Source organism: Buteo buteo, chromosome 4 (assembly GCF_964188355.1).
Source record: "Buteo buteo chromosome 4, bButBut1.hap1.1, whole genome shotgun sequence".
Classification (NCBI taxonomy): Eukaryota; Metazoa; Chordata; class Aves; order Accipitriformes; family Accipitridae; genus Buteo; species Buteo buteo.
The window spans coordinates 37,649,513-37,674,925 of record NC_134174.1 but is presented as its reverse complement, the minus strand read 5'-3'; the positions used below and the strand labels follow the sequence as shown (position 1 = coordinate 37,674,925).

Here is a 25,413-nt window from a genome sequence, read left to right as displayed (position 1 = left end):
CTACTCACTAACATCACTGAATTTTCAAAATCTTGTATATTTGAATTGTTTCTAAGAACAGCCTGAAGAGTGAGTGCAAATTAAAAATATCAGAGGATATTTTAGCCAAGTCTGTAAGAGATTTCGGTGACAAGTGTCCTGCCCAAGACAAAATGGCCTGCTTAAGCAGAAGCAGGATTTGGCTCAGACTACAACAGTGTGCAAGATTTGGGCAGGACTCTGTCACGACAACTGAGAACAGAGACGTTCTGAGGAGTTTCTCCCTGCTGCAACTTGAAATCCTTCACACAAAGTCCAGAAATCAGACAGACCTAATGCTTCAGCTAGAAGAGAATCCACCACAGTTCTATAATCAGAGCTTCTCAATGCATGTAAGTGTAAAGCCGTATGCCCATTTCTTTATAGACTCTTCTGCTGGGGCTATCATCCAGCCTGTCATCACCTTGGACTCTAATTTCCCAAGTGTTCATGAGGCCTCTAAATGACCTGAGATTCTTCTTTGTTTAACTCTGCAGTGTGGCCTTTATTAATACCTACTCTGCTAAATGTCTCCTCTGGATCCTCACTGACTTTTGTTTCAGTTGCTATGACATCCTTTTTCTCTGACCTTAATTAATGGAATGTACAGGGCAATTATCACAAGGCTGCAGACAGGTTGCAAGTGTGCCAGTGCAGCTATGTCCAGCTCAGTCTAAGCCCTTTTCATCTTGATCCTGTCCCCTCCCAGCCCATTGCTTTGACTGTTATTGCTTTGCATCCCCTTCTTTGACCCCCGCTGTTTTCTATTAAATCAGATATATATTGCTGATCTCCACTTCCAAGGGCCTTGATGGATTATCTATCTCCAGCTTACCTATCATCTTTCAGACAGCATTGGCTTGCCAGCTCTCACATCCTGTCAGCCAGTGATGCTCATTTCCATCATTCACTGAACACGGTTTCTGAACACGGCATCTAATGCATGATTTGCTTGTCTTCATGCAGTTCCTCATGCTGATGGCAGTGGCAACACGAGACATTGACAATAGCTAGGCTGCATGCACACAGAGCCTGCTGGCCTTATTGTCAGCACTGACCTGTATTGTCTTATTGTTACCTGCTACTTCCCTGCCAGTATGCCTCAATTTCTTGTCTGCCTATACTTCGATAACAAGCTCTTTGGAGCAGAGACTTTTTATTCTGTGCTGGTATAATGCTTTGACTTGCCTAACATTTCTAGGCATGAGAGTAATGCAAACATGGTGGGCTTCTATTCTCTGGTAGTGTCATGAATTTCCTTAACAAATATACTCTGCTTAATTTTTTGGTATTGAATTGGTGAGTAGTTCAGTATGGTTAAAATAAAAAGTCAGCTGAAGCTCAGGGTTTTGTTTTAATAAAAATGTGGATGTCTGCTTGAAGATTGTTTTCAGAGTTTAGAAGGCAAAAGAGAAAGCCTTCTGAATAAACAAACATCTCAAAAGCAAACCTATATGAACTAAAGTGATAAAAACCACTGGCACTGATCCTCAGAAAGCCAAACTATTACTTCTCACTTCACTTCTATAATTCTGCCTGCTCCCTATGGAACTGGCATTCCTGTTCATGACTTGCAGATGATGCTGCAAATCATGAAAACATAGTTGAGTAGTAATTTTGCAGCACAGCAGACAAATATAGACAAACATGTCATCTCTACTTACTGTAAGAATTTTTCACTGAAAGAATATCCTGAAATTCATATATGTGATTGGGAAAGCTGGGCAGTGCATTCTTTCTGCTCTTTCGAGATGGCTACTAATAATGCTTGAAACATCAAAACACATTAAAAATATGCATCCTTGAATATGGACTTAATTACTGGGCCTGATTCCCCAAAGCCATTGAGCTATTTTGCATATCACCATAGGGTTTTCTTCTTGTGCAAACTGAAACTTAAGAATGTCACTAGTAGGAAGTAACTAACTGACCTCTCCCTGTATAATAAAGAAAAGTGGATCTCGTGATGAGGGATATCAGATTTAGACAGGCCTTATCTCACTTCTGAGTGAATGATTCAGCTACTTCTTTTCCTAGTAAGAAAATCAATGTGCTCTTTTCTAAGCAGAGTTTCAGTAATGGGACTTAAGACTGCAGAGCACCTTGATAAAGAATGGACATTTAGAGGCATTTTCCCTGATTACAGAAACATTTTCTTTGCATGTTTTTACCCCTTTTTGCAGCTTTAGTAACAAAATGTGATTTACTAAGAGTAAAATTCTCATGCTTTCTTGCCCCCCCCCAAAAGCCTCTACCCAGCCAAAAAGTTAAGCCTTTGCCCTTACTACACCAAGAATATTTTACTAAACAAATGCATTGCTGCTGCCTTTGATACAAGAGGTAAAAATGCTACATTTTTTCAGTGTTCATTTGTAGTAACTAATTGTCAGGAAGAAGAAGTAATGAGAAATACAGTCACTCGTCTCTTCACAAATTTAAGTGAAGATAAGTTAAAAAAATCCTAACCATGCAATCAGTATAAACTGTTGCTATTATATTCCTCACTATGGACATACTTAACAGTCTACTCAGTCTTTTTGTTTTCAAATTCATCAGAACTAGTTACCATCATGAGACAACTGTAGTGCTCTCTGTGCTCTAGTATCTTGCAGACAGCAAGTCAACAATGATCCTGTTGGTTACTCCATAAAAACAATAGAAAAACAATCTCCTGGCAGCATTCTGAAGTTAGATACCAAAGAAACTCAAACCTATTTTCCAAGCATAAATATTTCACATTTAAGGAACAGTATACTGGTTAGGACTCAATTGTACAGCTCACCAAAACAGATATTCCACAGAACATACCATAAGTTTCCAGGTTTAATCACCCTTAGAGAATTAAGCACTTTTGTACTTTTATCATGGATCTACTCCTCAGACAGTGTAAGTCGACATGGCTCTACTAACTCAGTTCTTACCGCTCGAGGATCTGGGCTCCCTGTTACAACACAACTGCAAAGCTAGTATAAATTGGCCAAGGAAGATGCTGCCACAGAAGGAGTTTCCAAGCGCTGTACAGACACCAAAGCATATTCCCTTCCTAGCAATGCTCGTTACTTGACAGACTCTAGTTACTGGATGAGCCCTCCAGAGCTGCTTCACAGTGGGAAAACAATGGAGGCTTTTTCCCCCATTCACTCTTCTGATTTGAACACTACACAGGACCTCATTCTCCAGAGGCGAGGAACTTCCCGATGGTTTAGTAAGTGACTTGGTTCCACAGCGACTCCAGTTCAATACCTTTAGAACAGAAAGAGTAGCATTGCTTTTCTCATGAGGGATGATTTTGAGATGGTCAAACAGTCAGGTGTTCAAACGCTAAAGCAAACAAACAAAAACTGAACTAAGAATAAAGAAAAGCAAGAATTTAAGAATAGGAGTGTTAAACTATGCCAGGGAACAGCAAAGGCTGCTCTGTAAGGGCCAGGAGGATGATAATAAAACAGAAGGGCAGAAGCCTCAACAGCCAGGGCACCATCCCGCAGCACATGAGTCAGGTGAGCCAGGCAGGCCTGGGGATGGTAGCCAGCATCAGCTGAGAGGCTGGGCTGTCAGGCTAGTCTATGCCAGCAAAGCAGGCCTGAGACAAACCTGGGAGCAAAAGGCAGTGAGTCAGTCAGTGACCAGGGCCAGAACAGCAAGGCTTATGGCCGGGAAGAAGTATAGCTGTGATAGGCACAGAGTACAGGGCCAGGCCTAAGCTTAAATGCAGCCCCTGGCCCCATGGGTAGAGGGAGTTGATGGGAGTGTCAGGTGAGGCTGGTCAGGGCAATTAAGACCTATTAGTGTGCTCAGGTCCCTGGCAGACTCCAAATCTCAAATTCTTACTAAATTCTCACCACAAATTCTTTCTGCTAAATTAAATTCTTAATAAATGAGCACATTTTCTCAAATACAGAGTCTTAACTATGTTGCACTGATGTTACCCTAAATACCTATTTACCACCTGGACATTTATGTAGGATCTTAAATTTGGATTTGGAATCTTCTGACATTTTGGAATTTTAGAGCAAGAGATCTCATGAGGGATTTTTTATTATTATTATTATTCATTATTTTAAATCATCTGTTGCATTAGAGAAAGATGTTGCTATTTAATAAGTATCTCTAAGAACAGAATAGTAAGAGAATGACCATTCTGAGTCAGTCCAAAGGTCTGTCTGACCCAACATCCAGTGGCTCAAAGCAGCATGCCAGGAAAGAGTGCAAGAATATGGTGAGATTTCCCCAGAATACTCTTTCAGCTTCCCAACAGTATGCAGCTCAGCAAACTTGTGCCTCTCAAACCATATTTCAGTGATCTAAATCAAACATTGATGGGGCTTTTGTGGTTTTGAGAAAGGATTCTGGATGTAAGTAAGAATGTAGTTTCAAGTTGTCAACATAAAAGTCAGGGAAAAGAAAGGCTGCAGCCTGAACCATGAAGTTATTTTGGTCCAAGCCAAATTACTCTTTAGTCTGAGAAAAAGCACAGAAATCTGAAAGCTAACGCAGCTTCTCTTGGAAAGCTTTGTATAATTTAAAACACAGTCATACTACAAAACCAGTTTTCATCTCAGCTCAGCAACTCCCTTCATGATATGCAAGTGCCTTTCAAAAAAGTTGCTTGAGCAAACCAGCTGAGACACAAGCTCCCTTTCCCTCCTTTCTCCTAACGATTGGAAGAGAAATCATTCCTCTGATTTCTCCAAACCTTAAAATGAATTTTTGGTTCACAGATTTTAATGCAACATCTTTTTTTTTTTTTTAAAGAAATAGATCCTAAATAGCCTTATTAAAAGCTCTGGTTTTCAAGGTTTGATGATCAGAACTCTGCGATTCGCATTCCAGAGAATTGCCTGCAACCGAAGCACCCAGAATGACTAGCTGAAGAGTTAGGAACATGGTTTTTGTATAAGGATTAGACTTTAAGAACTGAGAGGCTGAATAAAACCAGAAATCTAAGAGAGTAATGTAACATTAACATTCACTATGTTGGGAATAGTTTCTAATCACTGCTATTTCTCAGGCTTTTCTTGTGGTACTTTGATGGTGCTTCTACTGAATTTCTTACCTCCGCTCATTAGACACTACTGCAGTAAAAGGCTCGTCATGATTTGCTGAGCACAGAAAAATAATGGAGGGGAGAGTTTAAAAAGAGCAACTATTTTGCATTCTTCAACCATTCCACTTGGGCTGAGTTCTTAATTTTTGGTAGCCTATAGAGTTATGAATATCTATGTTCCCAAACTGGAAGGTGTTTTGCAAGTTTTGCTTAATGATCAGTACTGAGAGATCACTCTATGAGAAATATTCACCCACAGGGAGCTGGGTATTTTAGTCTTCTAATGATTGTCTGTGTGCATGCATTTTGGAGCATTAGTTCTGGAATTTCACATATATACTTATTGTGACATCACTTGATGCACTTTTCTGAAAGTGCATATGTAGGACTCAAAGATGCTGATGGTCTTTTGTGCAGGGTACTCACCTAACTAAACTCTGAGGAATTATTTGCAATCTGTTTTTAGTTTTGAAAGCTGCTGCTTTTACCTGCCCTGCCAACTTGTTACCACACATTGATTTGTGTGTGTCTGAAAACTATCTAATTTTTCCAATTATGCCACTTCATCTAATGAAGGGTATTTACCTACAGAGCTTGCACAGCTTGTCTTTACAGCATAACAGTTACAGCAAATACCAACAGAAATAATGGCATGTCCTCCTGACTTGACAGCATGCCTCCCCAAAATACATGAAACTACACCAGAAACATAAAACACAGGAGTACCAGCATTAAAAACAAAGGGCGTGTCATGCAGAGAAACAAAGGAGAGGGGCAGCTGTAATCCAGCCCACAGATATCATTTGCAGCTCATATTCCAGTGTAATAATGAATTGTTTCTCCATTAAACTTAGGCCAGTTTCTGTGGAAGGAGATTAGGTACAATAGTAGGCAATGTGTGTGACAAACGGGGTAAAGCACAAACCATTTGGCCCTCTGTAAGAACAAAGGCTTGCATTGCAACAAAATAATTGGGAACTGGAAAGCAGGGCTTTAGGACACTGGGGCAAAGAACTTGAAAGAGGAAAGTTCCAGCTTTACTATGGAATGGCAGATACTCCATATCCCAGTGACAGTACATTTTGCTGTCTATCATCAGTTCAGGGCTTTACAAATACACAAGTACTTTGTTTCAGTTGAGTCTTACTAATTGTATCTGAAATTCAGCAACTGAGCTGGATTATTTAAGATTTCTACCATTTCTCTAGGAATAAGTTTTCAGTCACGTAGTTAGCAACTTTTATGATGATGTATGAGCCAAGATGAAACTCAGTAGTTTCCCTTGATCATGCTGGCTCTGTACTGTTAAAAGGACTTAAAATATCAGTACTCCTCTTAGCAGTTTACATTATGAAATGTAACTATGACTGTGGCATTAAAATGCTCTTTTAACAGAGTTTTTTACTTTTCCTAGCTATAAATATGTTTCAAAAATAAGTGTTGTAAAAGATTTTCCCTATGACATACTAGTGACTGGGCAGGACTGAATACCAAAAAAAGTCTGTAACTCATATTTCTAGCTGCTACTGGAAGTCAAAGGAACAGACACCTTTACCATATGCTTAATAAACATGCTATTTTCCCACAAGATTTCACCTGAATAATTGTGTTGATAGTCACATTATTATAAAACTATACTAACCTAATGCTTCTGAAGAACTAGATTTAACTTGGTTGAAGGCATTTGATTGTTTAGTGCAGCTGTTATGGAGATAAAGTCATTATCAGAACAAATATTGTACAATGAAAAACTTCTTTCAGACTTTTTGCTTTAACGTGAAGAATGAGATGGACAGGACAAGAGGCAAAGGGCACAAATTTAAAACCAGTAATTTCCATCTGAACACAAGATGACACTTTTTTTCTGTGGAGGTGGTCAAACGCTGGGACAGTTTGCCCAAAGAGTTTAAGGAATCTCCATCATTAGAGATATTCAAAACCCAGCTGGACACAGTCCTGAGCAACCTGCTGTAGCTGCCCTTGCTTGAGCAGGGGGGCAGACTGGATGATCTAAAGAAGCACTGTCAAACCTCAGCTATTCTGTGGCTCTGACTGTAGGAAGGAAAGGGAATTCTTCCTTGTTGTCCAGGGCCTATTAGCCAGTACAGCAGCAGGAACATAGCAGGGGTCAAAAAGTCTAACATGGATAATATGAACACTACTGTTCCGCACTCTGACGAGCTGAGAATGCAGCTTCAGGAAGAAAAAACATATCTTAGGAAGATGAAAGTCTGAAAAATCTCTCTCTTATCACAGAGAACCCGATCCAAAAGTTAATGCTGACATGAGGAGTTAGCCATGTAGATATACATTCACAGACTACAAACTCCTTTAGTACTTTTGGAATAACATAACTCAGAATTTGATAAAATTTGGTTATAACTTTTTGACATTGTAGACATGAGTAAATGGTAACCAAAGCATATTTTTCCCAGAATATTCCCATATACTAATACCTCCTTTGTTGAAATAAAAATATACTAAAAATCAAATTAAATAGGTTATTTTCTTTGTCCAGCCATTTGCAAGTTGTTTTCCTGCAGAAGCACTTTTTTCCCCACACCTCTTAATAAAATCCAATTTTAAACTCATCAGTTTTGTCCATCTGAGAGATGTAAGATTTCACTAGTTAAAATAAATATTCTTTGATAAAGTTAATATTCTGAGTTATAAGTAGCATCTTTATTGATGTTCTATAGTCAATAGCAATTCCTCTCCTCCTCTATATAAAGAAATATACATGCATGTATTTTTATAGTTCTTATTACTAAGCAGTTCTACTAGAAATTTATTTCGTTGATGTTAGCAAAAATGTATGTATGTGATTATTTTGGCTTTGGTGTGTTATTCTGAAACAAGAAGATTGTTGCCTGCCCAAGGAAACTCCTGTGATGCCGTGAAACTTCTGTGTGCTTTCAGGGCATATGGGGCTCATTTACATGACTTTTATCAAAATAACCATGACTGCTTTTACTGAAGCCTTTTGCCCATTGACGTAATGTATAGGTGTTCTTGGAAGCATGGGTGTCCCACTTCAGCTGAAGACAAGACAATAATTGCAGCATGATATTAATTTAAGATTTACTATTTTAAGACAAAAAGAATAAGAGTATCCAAATAGTGGGCTTGCATAACAAGAGATGCAAAGTAAGACCAGTGTAATTATTCTTGTGACAATTTATGTGCAGATCAGCACTTAAACTGTGTTCACTGTCAAACTGAACCTGAATTTCAGGCAGGTTTTTCTCCTGCAGTGCCTGGGTTCCTGCAGGCAGGGAGCACATTAGCCTGGCAGTTTGGACTTCTCTGAACCAGGTCCATGCAGTCCTGGCTGTGAAAGAAAGTGGTGATTACCTTCTCAGAACTTTCATCCTTCTCTGAGGGATTTCTTCTCTTCAGCATCCAATGCTTTTGTCTTGATTGAACGGGACAAAGAAGCCAAGTTCCCTCTTAGTCTTTCTTTTCTTAAGGAAAGAGTTACAGGTCTTCAATTACACAAGAGTCCAACTGTTTGGAAACTTTTCTGCATTAGAGGGTTAAGGCAGAAACCTTTCTTCAGGCTAGATTGCAGTATCTAGAATTCTACCAAAGATTTTTGTTTACAACAGATGTTTGCCATGTTTTACCAGAGTCTTGAACAGTTTACAGCTTTTCCTAAACATCAATTGTTAGTACAAAAAGCAGGTACAGAAAAGCTGACATTCCTTCTGTCCTTTTTCAACAAATTGGAGTAAAGAACATTATTTGTCAGCTGTAATGTGACTTTCTCATTTCCCCTTTACTGAACTTCAGAAGCAGACTACTGTGTTGAAACTCAAGTGGTCTCCAGGTAAAGCATCTCTTGAGAAAATCGTAGTGCTCTAAATAGAGATTTGGAATAATATTAGAGGGTTTTCAACTGTGATTTGGGCAATTTCTCACCAAGCCTAGATGATGGTTATTTCTTTGCAATGTGTTAAACAGTTTGTATTAAACAAAAGACAAGCAACGGGGAAAGTAATATATATTACACAAGATAGTGCTTTCTCAATCTCTGAAGTTGTTGTGGTCAGATTTAAAGATTTTTTTTTCCTCTGTCATATTTTACTTTGTCAACAAATTTGAAGTCTTCTGCAAATTAAATAATTTGTGTCCTTTTGACATAACTGACCTCTGTTTTGTGAGAAAGTGTTGTCTGCCAACTACTACTCATTCAGTTTTAAGCTTGTCTACAAGCTGTAAAGAGGCAAGCATTTACCTAGCTCATAGGAAGCTTTCACATGGCTTCATTTTTGTCTGTCTTACTCCATGGAAGAGGAAATCTCCAGCTGGGACCAGCACACATGCTAATATCTGATACTATGGAGCATACCCACTGGAAATTCCAGAAAAATCAGCTCTCAGGCCAAAAGAATCTGCATCCACATTAAGGATAAATGACAGAAATGTTTGGGCATCTTCTAGGGCTCCTGTAACATCTTCCTGGCATTGTAAAAAGTATTATAATCATGAGGGATAAAATTCTTATGATTGACAGGAAATTTTTATGCAGAGGTAATGTAGGCCTTAGAAAAGTAGGAATTCATCTTAAACAGCCTCAGCCATTGAAAACTTAGTCTCTTCTGAACTAGCTGTGTGCCCTCTTTAAACACCTCCGTCAAGTGACTCATCCCATTCTGAGATAGTCTAAGATTAGCCAGAACAAGCCATCCTCTAGGGCTGCCTGTCTCCGTACTACAGAGAGAGCACAGATGACTAGCAGAAACAAGGTGCAAAACTCTTACTAAGGTTAGCTGAGTTGAATCTACCCTCAGGATATAGCTATGGGAGAAATACAGCACATATAGGAAAAATCTCCATTATGCTGGGGTCTGGCTTTTTTTTAACATCTTTGCTTTTTCTGTTCACTAGTACTAGTGGACCCAAGAAACAGGACTTCAAATTAGTCTTTTATTTGGACTACTTCACATACGACTTCAACAGTAGCCTCTGTTACTTAAATGTTGTACATTCAAACCATGCAGGAGGCTGTGCTCTGTGTATTGAAAGAGATTCCTTTGTAGGAAACAGTGTATTAGAATGCTACATTAAAAAACAAATGCCTCCTTAAATACCTAAAGACCTCAAAGTCTTCATGATGGGACAGCACCAGCAAAAATAAATTGTAGGGAACTTATCACTGTAGTGGTAGATAATGCAGGAAAATTACTGCATCTGTTCCTAAAGTAATGTTAAAAAATCTTCATGTCTGCAAGAAAAAATAGTAAAAATCAGCTGTGCTGGAGCTAGTGAAATAATTTCCAAACAGTTCCAGTAAATAACAGGATTAATGCAAATACAGAGTCATTGCATTGTGTCATTTGAAAAAGTTCCTTGCTTTTTTCGTTCCTCTGTTTATGTTTCTGCGATGACTTACTTCAGTTTTTTATCTATAGGAATGCAGTGTTATGGAGTCTAAAAACAGGAGCTTCTACTGCTGGTGCTAAAGAATGAGGTTGATGATTAACTTGCAGGGGTTAATGTAGCATTCGCTACATATCAAGGTGCCACGCTTAGATCACTGGTCAGCCCGGACCAGGGAAAGAGACAGATAACACACGCAGTGTGAGCGCCAACTTCCGCCTTTTATTGCGCAGTTAATTCCTTTTATACTAACAAGGGGAGGTGGGGTTACAGGTACATCACAAGGCTGCGACTAACCCTCTAACTTTCCGTGACATCGCGAGATCTTCCGAACGCCGACCCCTACAGGTTAAGACAGGCTAGATATTAGGGAGGGACAGAATGACCTGTGTCGTAACTGGCAGTGCAGTTCTGACATGGTGCATGTTATTAGTAAACAAATGTGCAACAAACAGATCATTGGTCATAGAAGCCCTTAAATTGTCATAGGTACTCCTGATTTTAAACTTTATATCTCCCATTCATGGTCATAATCAGACCGTCTTTAGTAGAAGACAGGGAGGACAATTTCATATTTGAGTTTCCCAGAGATCAGCAGAGATACTGGGGTACAGCTTTCCTGCTGTGGAAAAGGACAGTTCACCATGGGCTCTTCAAGACAGCACCACAGCCCAACAAAATTTGAATTTGAAATTTGAATTTGCCCGACAGGTCTGACTTTCATTTATGGTGACACTCTGTCTTGTCCTACAAGAGGACAAACGATTTGAATAAGAATGGATCTTTGTATTCTGGCCATAATACAGACCCTTCTGCTTGTCCAGGGAGGACTACAATGAGACAGGGAGAAAATCAGAAATGATATTTCAAGTGGCATTTTCTTTGTGGTTGCTAGGAGAGTGATAGAAAGAAATAGTATCTTTTGACTATTACCTTTGGTTTGCTAGTAAGTTGGCATCTAGAAATTGTAAAGCTTAGGGCATACATTTTTATCGTTATTTACCTGGGAGCAAACAGATATTTTCTAAGTTAATATTGCTTATGTATTCATATTAATATAAATTAATAGCAACTGTTATTTACCTCGAAATCAATGGCTTGTTCTCATAGGTTGGGGGGATGGAGTTCAAAACACTTTGCACTGCTTATCCCCAAATTCTTGGTTTAGAATAGGCAAAGGAAAGCCAGAAAGAAGGAAAAAAATATTCCTAAAGGAAAGTCCTTGTAGTATTTTAAGATTCTGCTGGAGTCCTGAGGTCCAAAATTTCTTGGGTAAGTGACAATTTTATTTCTAACCATACACCTAGAAATACATTGCTTTGCAACCATACATCTCTGAAAGACAAAGTAGTTTTAGATGACAATCTCTCATGGGTTGCCACTTATATGGGTACATGGTGCCTAAATGTTCTCCTGTGTATTCTGAAATCTCTTGTAAGGTCCAGAAGCTGGGGAGATAACCAACAAGGGGAAAAAGTTAATGCTAACAGAAATCAGATAATAACCACTCTCCCGCTTCTGTTATGTAATGTACTATTAGGTGATAAGTGAAAAGAAAAGGTATTAGTGCTAAGGAAAGAATTAATTAGCATTGTATGAGGCAGGAGACTGACACTTTCTAAATTCAGGATACAACTTTACACTGGCTGATTTATTTACCAAAAGATAAATACTACTCAGTTGATTTAAATTAATTTCAATCTTCTTCCTTCACAGTCATTACCAAGAAAACCTTTTTAACAGCCTGTCCCCATCTGAGGAACTTTCTGCTCCACTTCATACAGAGTGCTTGGCTCTTGGTCTCCTTGCAGAAAAATAATGGCTATTAGGTGACAAGGTCTAACAGAAAAACACCACCCAGACATGTGAAACCAGGTACATTTAAAACTTCTATTCTATAACTCTTCTTTTACAACGACCTGCACTATCTTTTATATGAAAGTCCCAAGCCTTGATTTACATAGGCATATGATCTTTGTATTGCTCTGTCCCACAGCTGATGGAGGTGGCACATTCTCATTTTTGAGAATTAACTTCGGTGACTAAATCTTACAGACATTTGATAACCTGGTATTGAGTAAGATTTCCCCAAAATACCATTTAAGGACTTAAAAAAACTGTCCTTGAAATATGGTGTAGATTATCAGTGCTGGCAGTATAATATGAAGTCTAGTTATTACAGCTGTGCAACAAAAATAGTGAGGGACTCAAAAGTGCAGGTGATGAGTTAAATATTATATTAATGAGCAAAACGTGTGTAATCTACCAAAGGCATAAGCTATCAGACACCTGTAGAATAGCACGCAGAAAATAACCAAAGATAAATAATCTGTACTGAACAGAGGTGCTGATGACTGAAGCGTATGTATTCAACACAAAGTAATTGAAAAGTGCAGAATAGGAGATGATAGCTAGAGGAACATGTATAATGTGTAAGTTACTAGTTAAAAAGATAATAGAAGCTTGAGTTTGTAGCCTTTGAATTTAAGAGATTGAAGAGCTGGATCTGGTTGCATGGAGCTTGGTCACAAATCCAGACTGCACCATACTGCCCTGAATGAAATGTGAGAAATCCACTACTGAGTAAACCCACATACCTGGGCACTGCAAAGAATCTGGAACCTAAAAGTGGTGGGATGCAGAGCTGTTGCAGTGACTGAGGAGCCTCCACAGTGCCAACAGCAGACTGTGGTCCCTGGAGAACAGTAGCAGCCAGGGATGTAGTAGCTTGTGGCCAGTGTCAGTCAGGCTCTGGAAGGAGCGATGAACATGAAACACCACCCTGTTAACTTTGAAGAAACACTGCTGCACATGCATGAGTTTTCCATTTTTGTACTACCTCATACTTAACGAAGTACTTACACAGAAGGTGGATGGAAAGCACCTAACATTTAACCAAGTATTAGAAAAACATAGTAAAGGGGAGAACAGTATAGTGGCACAGGGAGCAGACAAGAGCAGAGGAAGGGAATGAGACATAGCGAGGAACTGACTAAAGCAAGCAGTAACATACCATTAATCTAACAGCAGTAACAAGAGGTGCCAGTCCTTTATCTCTAGGAGCAGAAATAAATCTACTTACAGCATTAATCAGTAATGCTTGAAATCAGTAATACATAACAGACTAATGGATCTGAAAAGTCATTAGTGGTGTGTAGGAAGCTTACTTCCTAAAAGTAATCTGCATGAACATTAACATTAGAGCTAGTCAGAGAATGAATAATCTTGCCTGTGCAAAAACTGATACTATATCTTCAAGTGATATGAAAAGCATAAATTCTGATTTTTTGCATGAAAAGAAATGTCAAAATAAGTCTCTTGACAGGTGCCTTTCAATATTTTTGCGTGAAGCGTCTGAACTAAAAATATGTTTATGTCAAAAATGTTGTGAAAAAATGCAGATATTCAGGGTTTTTCAGGATTACATCAGTAAAATTACTGGAAAAATATTTAGTTCAACTGTCTTTTGCTAAGGGACAACTGTTTAAAAATTTTTTTGTAAAGTTCTAACTAGCACCAGAAGTTAATGACAGTGACTATGCCATCTTGCTACTTTTCCCTTTAGCTAGATAGAAAGCCAAATAATTTTATCTATTGTATCTAGACAATAAAAGGCTGTTCCATTACAGGACTGTTTTGTTACAGATTTTTTCTTATTCTTTAGACAGAGGGGAAAAAGCTGCAAGGGTTGTGATATGACTAAGTCATCAAATCAAATGTATTTTATAAGGAATACCTATTGACACCAAATATGTTGATCTCGCTAATGGTTCTGACATAACGTTTTTGTGAGAGGATTACAAATTCATAAAGCAAGTCTGTCACAGCAATCATCTGTTCAAAGAAGGGACTCCTCTGGAAGAGCAGCTATACTTAAAAAAGAATGGCCTTTGAATGTCCAAGGCAGATGAAAAAGATCACTTCCAGGCTCTGCTCACCAAAAGACAGATACCTCTATTAATGAGTAGCATAGAAATAGAATGGGAGGGGGTATCTTCCTCATTCCCCACCACCCATGAAGGAGGAAAAACTTCTAAGATAGTTTTCTGGAAAAAAAAAAATAAAAAAAATTTGAGAAATTCTGCATGAAATATTTTTAAAAGCAACCAGCAGACACTGGAGACCTCCAAAAGTTAATACAAATGCTGATCATATTATTTTCCTCCTCGCCCTAAAGGAGATCTAGTAACTTCAGGCTCCACTATTAGTTTGCTTTCCTTTGTTTTATCCCTTTGGTCCCTTTCTTTTCTTTCTGTTTGTGCCTAGAAGTTGACATTTCCTTGAAAGGCAGGTTAAAAACTGAGTGTGAGCTCTAACTAGAAATAACAAATGAGGTTAAATTCACTTCTAAAGCAAATTCTATAAATAAAACTGGTTTCTGAAAACTGGGCAAGTTTCCAGAAGTGTTTATAGATAAAAAAGTATAAAATAAGATTGCAGAAGTTCTATAAGAACCAGTGTGATAATATAACTGGTATCACTTAACCTCTATCAAACCTGATAAGGACATGAAGCTTATGGTAACTAAAACTAAAGCATATGCTAAGTCATATTGATTTTAATGGTGCTTATGTGTGTGGTTAAGGCACAGTTATCTTTAACAACCCCTTTGTTGGTTAGGAAAGTAAATATTGATATGTCCGTTTCACTAACATAGATCCTTGCTAAACAAGTGAATAATTTACAGCACTCAAACCCTAGAGGTCTGGCTATAGTCCACTGAACGGGACTAAAGCATACTGTGGTAAAAGCAAAAACTGTCAGGTGAGTTCTCAGTCATAAGAGCTGCAGCCACCCCTGAACACACATGTGTTAAATCCCACAATGGCAGGCATTGGAGGAAGGTTGTGTTCTTTCAGGACTTAGTATATGAAGAGAAGAATCCCTTTATATAGTATTGTACATACCAATCTACCAGTTCAGATGTCATCCTAAGGGCTGGAGTCCTATTGAAAAGAAATTGTGAGTATAACTGGAAGAAATTAACAGTAAGATGGCCTCAAAAAATTATGCTCAGAATTATTTAAGTAGTTCTCTGTGAAAGCTTGAGAGTTCAAGCAACAGTTCATCTACCCAACTTATGCTGTTCTTGTTGCACTATAAAAATTGTCTTATGATGATTTCTTTTCTCACCTTTTTCACCTTATTCAGTTCTTTTTCACCCCCACCCAATTTACTCTTCTTCCATTTTCCTCCCACCCTTCATTTCTTTCTTCCTTTTTCCCAAGTGGTGTCTTTCATTCAATCCTTTTTCTTATCCTTTCTTCATTTTGATATCTTTCAGTCTCTGTGGAAGAATAAATACTTAGTTTTGTAGGAAATTGGAAAAGCATAAAAGCAAGCTATTTTTCTTAACAGGGAAGTGGTAGACCATATCTGCAGCAAACTAATCTCTGGGACTCTTAACATTATCAATTAATATGTATAATATGATTGAAATAACCAGGGAGCTGCGAAAGTCCTGTGTACAGCGCCCATCAGTTAATATTTAAAATAGGGAAACAATAACTAGACATGATTTAGGTTTTGGAACTAACTACGGGACAATGGGTCTTTATGTTTATGCCAGAAAAGGTTGGTCAATAAACCTTGAAGAACCGCTTGGAACTGCCAAGATTAGGGAAGAAGTAGGTGAAAGGTAATTCCTACAGGGGTAGATTGCAACCACCAACTCATTGACCACCTACTCAAATGATACCACCTACTCAAAAGAAGACAGTGAAGGAAGAAGACAGTGAAGGAAGAAGACAGTGAAGGAAGAAGACAATGAAGGAAGAAGACAGAGTCTGCACTCTAATTTACATGAGGGGCAAAGAAGAAAGAGCCAATCATTAAGGAAAATAACAATGAATATTTATTAGTTGAGTGTACAAATGTGAGAATTTTTGAGACAAGGGTGTACTATCTTGAGACAGGCACCCATTCATGCACATCAGTGAAATTAATTTGAAAATACCTCGACTCTGTGTGTTATTGGTTTGCACACTGGGTAAATGAACCCCGTTTGAGGGACAACATTAACAGTCATTGCTTGGAAAAATTCAGTTTCATATCTGCCAGTCACACTCTAATTTTGTGTTCAAAAGCTCTTTGCACACCTAGCAAGCTAGCAAGTACACAGACTTTGTAACAAGACCTTTAAAAAGCTTTCACTGCAGTATTTAGCACAAACTTCGGGACTTTTTGTTAGGTAATGAAGAAAGCCTCCATTGTTGACAACGATATTACTTAATGATAAGATGAAAACAAGGAAACATGGTTTTCCCCCACAAAGTAAAGGCATATTACTGCATGTTGCTGCATATAATGCACTAGTTGAATTACAATAATTTGAAAAAGCCTACGCTTACTCTGAAAAACAACCAACAGTTTAAAAAAGGTCCATGCCCAGTGCTAGAGAATATAACTATATGGAAGCTATTTCATAGATATAGCTGCTTTGTTAAAGAGATCTTGACCTGGTTATTTGTAAATTAGTTCTAAAATAGTATCATTCTGGTTTTAGAAGCTACATAAGGAGAATGGAGGCATTTTCTTCTAACAAATAGCATTAGGTTAAGGGGAGCTTTGGTGTTACTTAACTACTACAGAATCTGTTTTACAGTCTATTGAACACTAAACAATGAAACTGGGTTTTGTTTCTTCATTTGATTACATTGTTCAAGCAAATGCAATCACAGGAAGATTAACTAGTTTCTGAGATAAGACACAGGGCTCAACCAGAGGCAGCTGTTAAAGTTTCATATCTGTTTCACAATCGAGGAACTGTTTTCAAGTAAGCAATATCTTAGAAGGAAGGGGTGGGGGATAGCTTGTCCTGCATGAAATAAAAGAGCAAATTTTTATTTCTTTGAATACAGTCTCATTTGAATAACTATTCATTTTTAATTTGAAAGCATTGACGAGGCACAATACCTTTACTTATAACCTATTTTATCACATGACAAAACTACAGTGCTTTGTCTCCATCTCTTCTGCAGCAGGATAGCTAATCTACATTTGTTACATTATAGAAAATATCTTTAAGTGGAATGATAGCTCCAACTAAGAAAGACTTGCTGATATAGTACAGCAAAAAGTATTTTAGCAAGAAGCCCAAGTCTTTAGAAAGTCTTCTTGCCCACTTGTTCTTTTGTTCTGGATCTCATCCTCTGTAGTCACCTCTTCTTTCTTTGTTATCAGCTGTGATGAAAGACATACAAGAACTTTCTGTATCTATAGAAAAGTAATGTTCTCCTATTGGACCTGTCTTTTCCCCTTAATGGAACCTGTGGAGGTCCATGTTTCTCAAACTTCTCTCCTTTGGTTCTACTTTGGAAGTAATGTTTGATATAATTTCAGTCGTATACCTCTTTATTCCCCTACTATCACTTGGTCTGAGCAATTCTCAGTGCTTGAAAAGCAAGTTACACCATGACTTACCTACCATTCATTAATACAATTAGTTTATATTATCTGTTAGATTCTGATTAATGACTAAGTAGATGTCTAGGAAATTTAATTTTAAGAGAAGCACATACTGTTTCTTTTACTTCTTCAAGCTCTAGTGAGGCTGGAAATGGTTCAGCTATTATGAAGCACTATCATATGATCACATATGTTTTTCCTAGCCAGCTTGTCAGTTTGATTATACCAAGAGGAAAAAATAGTAGCAAAATAATTTCTTAGTTGTTGGAGAAAAGATTGAATATTCTGACAGTACTGATCATGTCGTGATTTAACCCCAGCCAGCAACTAAGCACCACGCAGCCACTCACTCACTCCCCCCCCATCCAGTGGGATGGGGGAGAAAATCAGGAAAAGAAGTAAAACTCATGGGTTGAGATAAGAACGGTTTAATAGAACAGAAAAGAAGAAACTAATAATGATAACACTAATAAAATGACAACAGTAGTAATAAAAGGATTGGAATATACAAATGATGCGCAGTGCAATTGCTCACCACCCACCCACCGACACCCAGCTAGTCCCCGAGCCGCGATTCCCCGCCCCCACTTCCCAGTTCCTAAACTAGATGGGACGTCCCATGGTATGGAATACACCGTTGGCCAGTTTGGGTCAGGTGCCCTGGCTGTGTCCTGTGCCAACTTCTTGTGCCCCTCCAGCTTTCTCGCTGGCTGAGCATGAGAAGCTGAAAAATCCTTGACTTGAGACTAAACGCTACTTAGGAACAACTGAAAACATCAGTGTTATCAACATTCTTTGCATACTGAACTCAAACCATAGCACTGTACCAGCTACTAGGAAGACAGTTAACTCTATCCCAGCTGAAACCAGGACAGATCAGGAGAGCTGGGACAAAAAATATCTGAAACATAAACCACCAGTGAGGAACACCATCTCATAATCTCTCACCCTTTAAGGAAGTTTCTTAGTTGCGAGTTGCAGCAGTATTCATGACACCTTTATGGACAGTCTGGTTCAGCAGAGAACAGCTGAGAACCATTGCTGTAATCCATAGTAAGCATCAATACTTGTTTCTGTTCCTTCTCCCAACATACTAGAGTGTTGTCCAATTTAAGTGGTGAATTTTAATTAGCAAAGAGAGTGCCAGTTAGTCTGTCAAGGATCCTGAGGCACTATCACAAGACTAGAGCTATAACAAGAGAGACCAATTCATGAAAAGTTAAGTTCAAACATGAATAGCCTTTCCTAAATAGGGCTTTATTGCAAGGGCTCTGACTTAGTAGTTGTAATTCTCAGTTGCATTTGCTAGAAGCAATTTTTAGATTTAATAAATCAACACAGGATAACATACATCGGTGGTTCCTGCTCCATATTTGTCACTTAAGATTACAAGTTGAGAAGACTTGTACATATTTAGTGAGCCCCATTACCTTCATCTGAACCCTGAAACTCAGGGCCAGTGACTAACTGGGGGAGAGCTTGCTTCTTCCAGTCTTTGAAAGCCTAAGGATCACAGGAAATGCTGAAGATATTACTGTGGTGCATATAACAGGATGGATGAAATTGTTTGTTTACTCATCACTTAATAGTGGATACCCTTGCTTTAAGTTATTAAAGAATTAATATTTTATATGTAGGAAAAGGATTAACACCAATTTGAGTTTCATATAAGATTCAAGTGCAGTTTATACAACAGTGATTTCTAATGTGAATAAGAGCTTCATAGATATAAAGAGAGGAATGCTTTGCTAACATATTAACAGAATTGCATATAGAATCATAGAATGTTTTTGGTTGGAAGGGACCTTAAAGATCATCTAGTTCCAAACCCCCTGCCATGGGCAGGACACCTTCCACTAGACCAGGTTGCTCAAAGCCCCATCCAACCTGGCCTTGAACACTTCCAGGGAGGGGGCATCCACAACCTCTCTGGGAAATCTGTTCCAGTGCCTCACCACCCTTACAGTGAAGAACTTCTGCCTTGCATCTAATTTAAATCTACCCTCTTTCAGTTTGAAGCCATTACCCCTTGTCCCATCACTATATGCCCTTGTAAAAAGCCCCTCACCAGCTTTCTTGTAGGCCCCCTTTAGGTGCTGGGAGGCTGCTATAAGGTCTTTCCAAGAGCCTCTTCTCCAGACTGAGCAAGCACAACTCTCTGTCTTCATAGGAGAGGGGCTCCAGCCCTCTGACCATCTTTGTGGCCCTCCTCTGGACTCGCTCCAGCAGGTCCATGTCCTCCTTATGTTGGGCACCCCAGAGGTGGGTGCAGTACTCCAGGTGGGGTCTCACAAGAGCAGAGCAGAGGGGGAGAATCACCTCCCTTGCCCTGCTGGTCACTCTTCTTCTGATGCGGCCCAGGATACAGTTGGCTTTCTGGGCTGTGAGAGCACATTGCCAGCTCATATTCCGTTTTTCATCCACTAATACCCCCAGGTCCTTCTCCTCAGGGCTGCTCTCAATCCACTCATTGCCCAGCCTGTATTTGTGCTTGGGATTACCCCAACCCACGTGCAGGACCTTGCACTTGGCCTTGCTGCACTTCACAAGGTTTGCTCAGGCCCACCTCTCAAGCCTGTCAAGGTTCCTCTGGATAGCATATCTTCTCACCAGTGCATCTGGAGGCTTTAAATGAAAATTCAGTTATTTTTAACAAAACTAACTGCAATAGTCTGTATTAGTCTTCAAAGGCCCCTAGAAAAATACTGGAGGTGATAAGCAATCTCACAGCATCAAGCTCTTTTCACATAGAACACTTTTAGGCATGAATCACCGGTGGAAGTATTATTAAATTAAGCCCATTCATAAAAGTCTTATCAAATTAGTGCCATTCATTTACAAATGTAAGAGAACAGGAGAAGTACTTAACTCAAAGTATGATTTTCAGCAAGTGAAACTGATGCAAAAAGCTTTGTGCCAGAAAACAGCAAGGGCCAGCAGCTCCCCAAGGGACTGGAAACCAGACACACAGCAGCACAGCCAGGAGAACAGGGACCTCCAGCAGCCATGGCCCAGCCCCACTATACCTGAGAAAAGCAAGCAGGACAGGCTGAGGAATAGCAACTGGGAGTCCATATCCTCATGCATGCCCCTAAAGATGACAAGACATCAGAATCAGACCTACTAAGTGTAATAAGGGCAAGACACCTCAGGGACCAGGTCTAGAGTCAAGCTAAGAAGCCAGAGCCAAGACCAAAAAGACACAGACATAGCAGGGCTGGAGCTACACACCAGCAACACATCTGCAAATGAGCTTAAATAGGAAGGGTGTATCCAGGGTTGAGCTAAATAGAGCTCCTGGGCAGAAGGCGTGGGTGGAGGCAACAGGTGGGGCTGGTTAGGGAAATTAAGGCCTGTTAGTTTGCTCAAGGTTCTGAGAGTTTGAAAGCACTCTTGTTTCCCCTGAGAGTAGCTGTTTAACTAGTATCTACATAGATATTCTTTTGCCTTTTCATGCCAGACTTACCAAGGTAAAAAGTTAAAAAGAAAGCATCTCTTTCAAAATTGCAATTTGATCACACAAGCTTGAATTACATCCCCAAACATTCCTCCTGTCGCATTTAGCTTCACCGTGGTTTCTCTTCAAGTTCCCGAAGTGAATGATATTTAAGTGATTTTCAGCTTCTCTTTTACTCTCCATAAGTCGGACTTTAACAAGCTGTCAGATCAAATAGACATGAGGCTGTTCATGTTTCCGCTCATTTTATCAACAGAGCAGCAGTACAGATCAGGGAGAGAACAGAAGGCATGTCAACACCATACAATGAGCACCATGCAGAGATGCTAGTTGGGATTGTGGAAGCAGAATGGAGACATCGGTACACTTCTTCCCAACTAATTACTCCTGCTGAGCATTGCTTTTCAGTAATGTTAACTATTCTAATCATAGTGCTGTGCTAACTTTGTTCTGTAACTTTGTTCTGTAACTTCTTTTGCTACTACTAGCTTCTCTGCACAGCACAAAAGCATACGGTATAGGCACACTCAAAAAAAATAGATGGGGATAATAGTCAATCTGCACCACCTTGTGCTCTTGGATGTCCCTATGTTGGATACATAAAGATCCCTGATATGGGAAAGGTATACGTGTAGCATGTTCTGCAAGGCACTTTGGGATATTCTTTAAAATAGCAGCTGGAGGGAAAGAGAACTGGCCAAAATGGTTCAAGGCACATACTGCAGGCCTCCTGCCATTTTCCAAACAGTAAACTCAATGGCTGCAAGTGAGCGCAGGCAGGGAAAAATGTTTTGAGCTGTCACAAGGCTGTGAGGAATGTGATCACAAGCTGTGCAGGCACAAGTCATGTGCAGAGCCAGCTGTGCCAATAATCACTTGAAAATTAAATTATAAGAGCAATAGGGCCTGTGTAGTCCTGTGATACCTGTTTGAGACAGTACTGTTCCTCCAAAATACCCTTGGTTTTTGCAAATACAGTATTTGTGTAGCTATGGATTCTCTACAGAATTGTGTTGCTTTTTTTTTTGCTTAAGATAAAGGAATTAAATGTTTCAGGGCCCTGAGTGACTACATCTTAACAAACCTAATCAGCCTCATCCAGGACTCCCACCCACACCCTCTGCCCGTGGGCCCAGGAGCTCTACTTAAACTCAGGTCCAAGCCTTCAGTATCTAAGCTCTGCTGTAGAAGTGTTGGTCTTTAGCTTAGTAATAGCCTTAGCTGGCTATTGATTCCCATCCTGATCTATATGCTGCCTTTTTAGCTTCAACTCAGGTTTGTCGTGTCTCTGTAGGGTCTGCTGAATGCTTAATAAGCTGTATCTGACCTTGACTGTTTTTAGTGGACTAGACCTGATCTGTAGTTCAATTTTCTGGTTTAATCTTGGACCTATACCATTGCCCCAACTTTCAGGATAATCTGGGTACTTGATCAAACCTGGCTGCTCTCTCTGGGTCTGCCTTGCTCAGGTACTGTGGATACAGCCTTGTTACTTTGCCTGGCTCCTTGTCTATTAGGGAACAGCTGGTCCTTGCTGCATCCTGCAAAATGAAGCTTAGCAGCTATAGAACTGATCTGTAGGGCTTTCAGGCATCTTCAATGACTGTATTTCTTTTCAATGTAAACTTTCTTCTTAATGCTACTGTTAGCAATGCTTTACAGCTCACAGAAATCCATTGCTTGTTCTCCTCAGCTGCCCTTCAGGCTGTTCTTACAGTTTGTCATTTATGTAATGTATTTTCATATTGCTTCCTAAAGGCATAGTTCTTCCTTCCTGTGAAATGAGCCAGTTCAGAGAACTGAAAACAAAGTGCAGAAGTGAGTACAGAAGGCTGATGGAGGCTGGGCATGAGAGGTGATACAGCTCTATTCTGGCTTCTTTAGATATGCCTATTAAATTACTTGTAGTCTTTTTCCTTGCTGCGCAGGAATCAGAGGGTGGCTTTGACTGCTTTTACTACTTCTGAAAGCAATTACAAGGCAATTGTTTTGGTGACAATTTCTACTTTATTTGGTGCTTCAGGTAGCCTGTGTTGTCAAATCTCAGGAGTAAAATAATGACAGGACAGTCCATATGGCACTGGATTACTATGTGAGCATTTTGACTTTGTTTGTTTTATCTTAAAAATGTGAGAGGGCAAAGGTTTATTATGGAGCACCACGGGCCTAACTGCAACTCAAATGTGACCGCTCCTGTTGCAATCAGTCAGGTCCTACCACACTTTACAAGGGAGGCCTGCCAGGCCAGATGCTGTTCTCCTAAAGCAAGCTACTGAGGAAAGGGAAGTAATAACATTCCCTTCTCCCCAGTGCAACATTTCTCACCAGAGAATGAACTCTTTTGTTAGTGAGAAGCTGTAAAAGACTGCAAGGGTCAGCAGGTTTGCATTCTAAGAGTATCAAAAAAGGGGGGGTTCCTCCCACCCAAAACCACACAGAAGAAAAACAAAAAAGGCAGGAAGGCAAAAGTAGTATCTTCATCTTGTAGTTCAGAAATGGGACATGAAGTAAGAGAGTTGTGTAAAGCCATTCAGGAAGTCCATAGTAGAAATACAGGCTACCTGTGTCCCAGCTTTGTCTAGAAGACCTGTCTGTCCTTGCTTGCACAGAAGGATACACTCTTCTAGAAGAAAAAAATAAATTGTTTCTGCCTCATGGCTATTACCAGAGAGGATATTGGCTGTTCAGTAGCAGAGTCTGTATTTGTGGGTGCGAATTTGCCAAGGGGATAAAAAAACTGCAGGCAGAACTATAGCTGCTGGTTATAACTGCCTAGTGGCCTGGGAGTGGTCTGATGTGGCAGCAGGTACAGCCTAGTCAGATGGGGACTATGGCAGCAGAAGCTACCTCAGCAGCATCATTATGCAAAATAGACCAGATACTGTTTACAGCATGTGGAAATTATTTATTAACATTCAGAGATATTAATGATGATAATCTTAGGTGTTGTTATAGGAAATATTTAAAGTGATTTAGTCAACCCTGTCTGACTACCAGATACCCTAGAAAGGGCAAGAGAGGAAAATTATATCCTCCTCTTAATTTCTGGAGGTACAAGAATCTCCTTTCAGTGTAGGACTTGCGTATCAAGTAAGTTTCTTTTGCATCAGTGTAGAGGAAGATCCTGTCATTAGGCAGGAAAATTACTTTTTTTCCTCTCACTTCTGCAGTTCTCACAGCCTTAACATTCTTCAGCCTTCTTCTTAGAGGCTGTCTGCATTTGATTGTCAAATCACTTTTGCCCCGCAAGGAACTGCTTTTTTCACAATGTTCTGTATACTATTTACATGATAAGTAATTTGTCTTGGAACCATGGTCATAGGAACTAATGTTCAACCTAAATCGCCAGTCTTTCTAGTATGTCAGGCTAGTGTATCTCAAAGGATACTGCTTTGCATTTAGCCTTCATGCTGTTCTCTAGCTTCCTTAGAGCTGTTCTCTAACTCTTGCAACCTTTTGAAGGCAAGGGCCTCCGGGGCACCAGTGGCCCTGGGGGCTTCCCTTTAGGGAGGCAGTGCCACAGTCTGTAAATGATCTTTTCACCTGCTCTCAGAAAGCTTTAAAGTCTTCTGCTTTGTGGGAAACACTTTTCTGGTCCCTTCTCCCCCAGTGCCAACAGTCCTTGGCAGAGCAGGGCCCTGACTTTTCTTCTCATGCTTTCAGGCTCCAATGCCCTGTGCATGGGGTCCAAAGGTAAAGGGAGGCTGTGCAAACCCAAAATGGTGCATGGACACAACAGCCTTGTGAAGCTTTATATGGAAATACTAGTTGAGGCAGAAGGCACTGTAGTGAGACAACTGTCAGGCCTTGCATTAGCATGCTCCATTGCACCAAATTAAGGTATGTAGCTCTGTCATAACAGTATCAGAAGGAACAGTCCTGCACTGACAGAGAAAAAGATTATACATAGAAGAGGTACAACTTTTTTATTTTGTAGAACTTCAGGTTACAGGTTGCCATGCTGAGTTTTTTTTCCAAGGAAGACTGACAAGAGTATGAAAGAAAAATAATAAAATACCTGTTAAGGAATAACAAGGTGGGTAGTAACTTTGACTAGAAGCTTTTATTTCAAGTGTATAGGAAAACCTAAGATAAAAGCATG

General features: G+C 39.6%; 1 long non-coding RNA gene across 1 annotated transcript in view; it reads left to right on the top strand.

The window, feature by feature from the left end:
• LOC142030093 (uncharacterized) overlaps nucleotides 1-25,413 on the top strand; it is an 84,650-nt gene that overhangs the window by 50,432 nt on the left and 8,805 nt on the right. The window contains exon 4 of the long non-coding RNA XR_012650085.1: nucleotides 12,164-12,322. This is a non-coding gene — a long non-coding RNA (uncharacterized LOC142030093). The remainder of the gene's footprint in view (nucleotides 1-12,163; nucleotides 12,323-25,413) is intronic.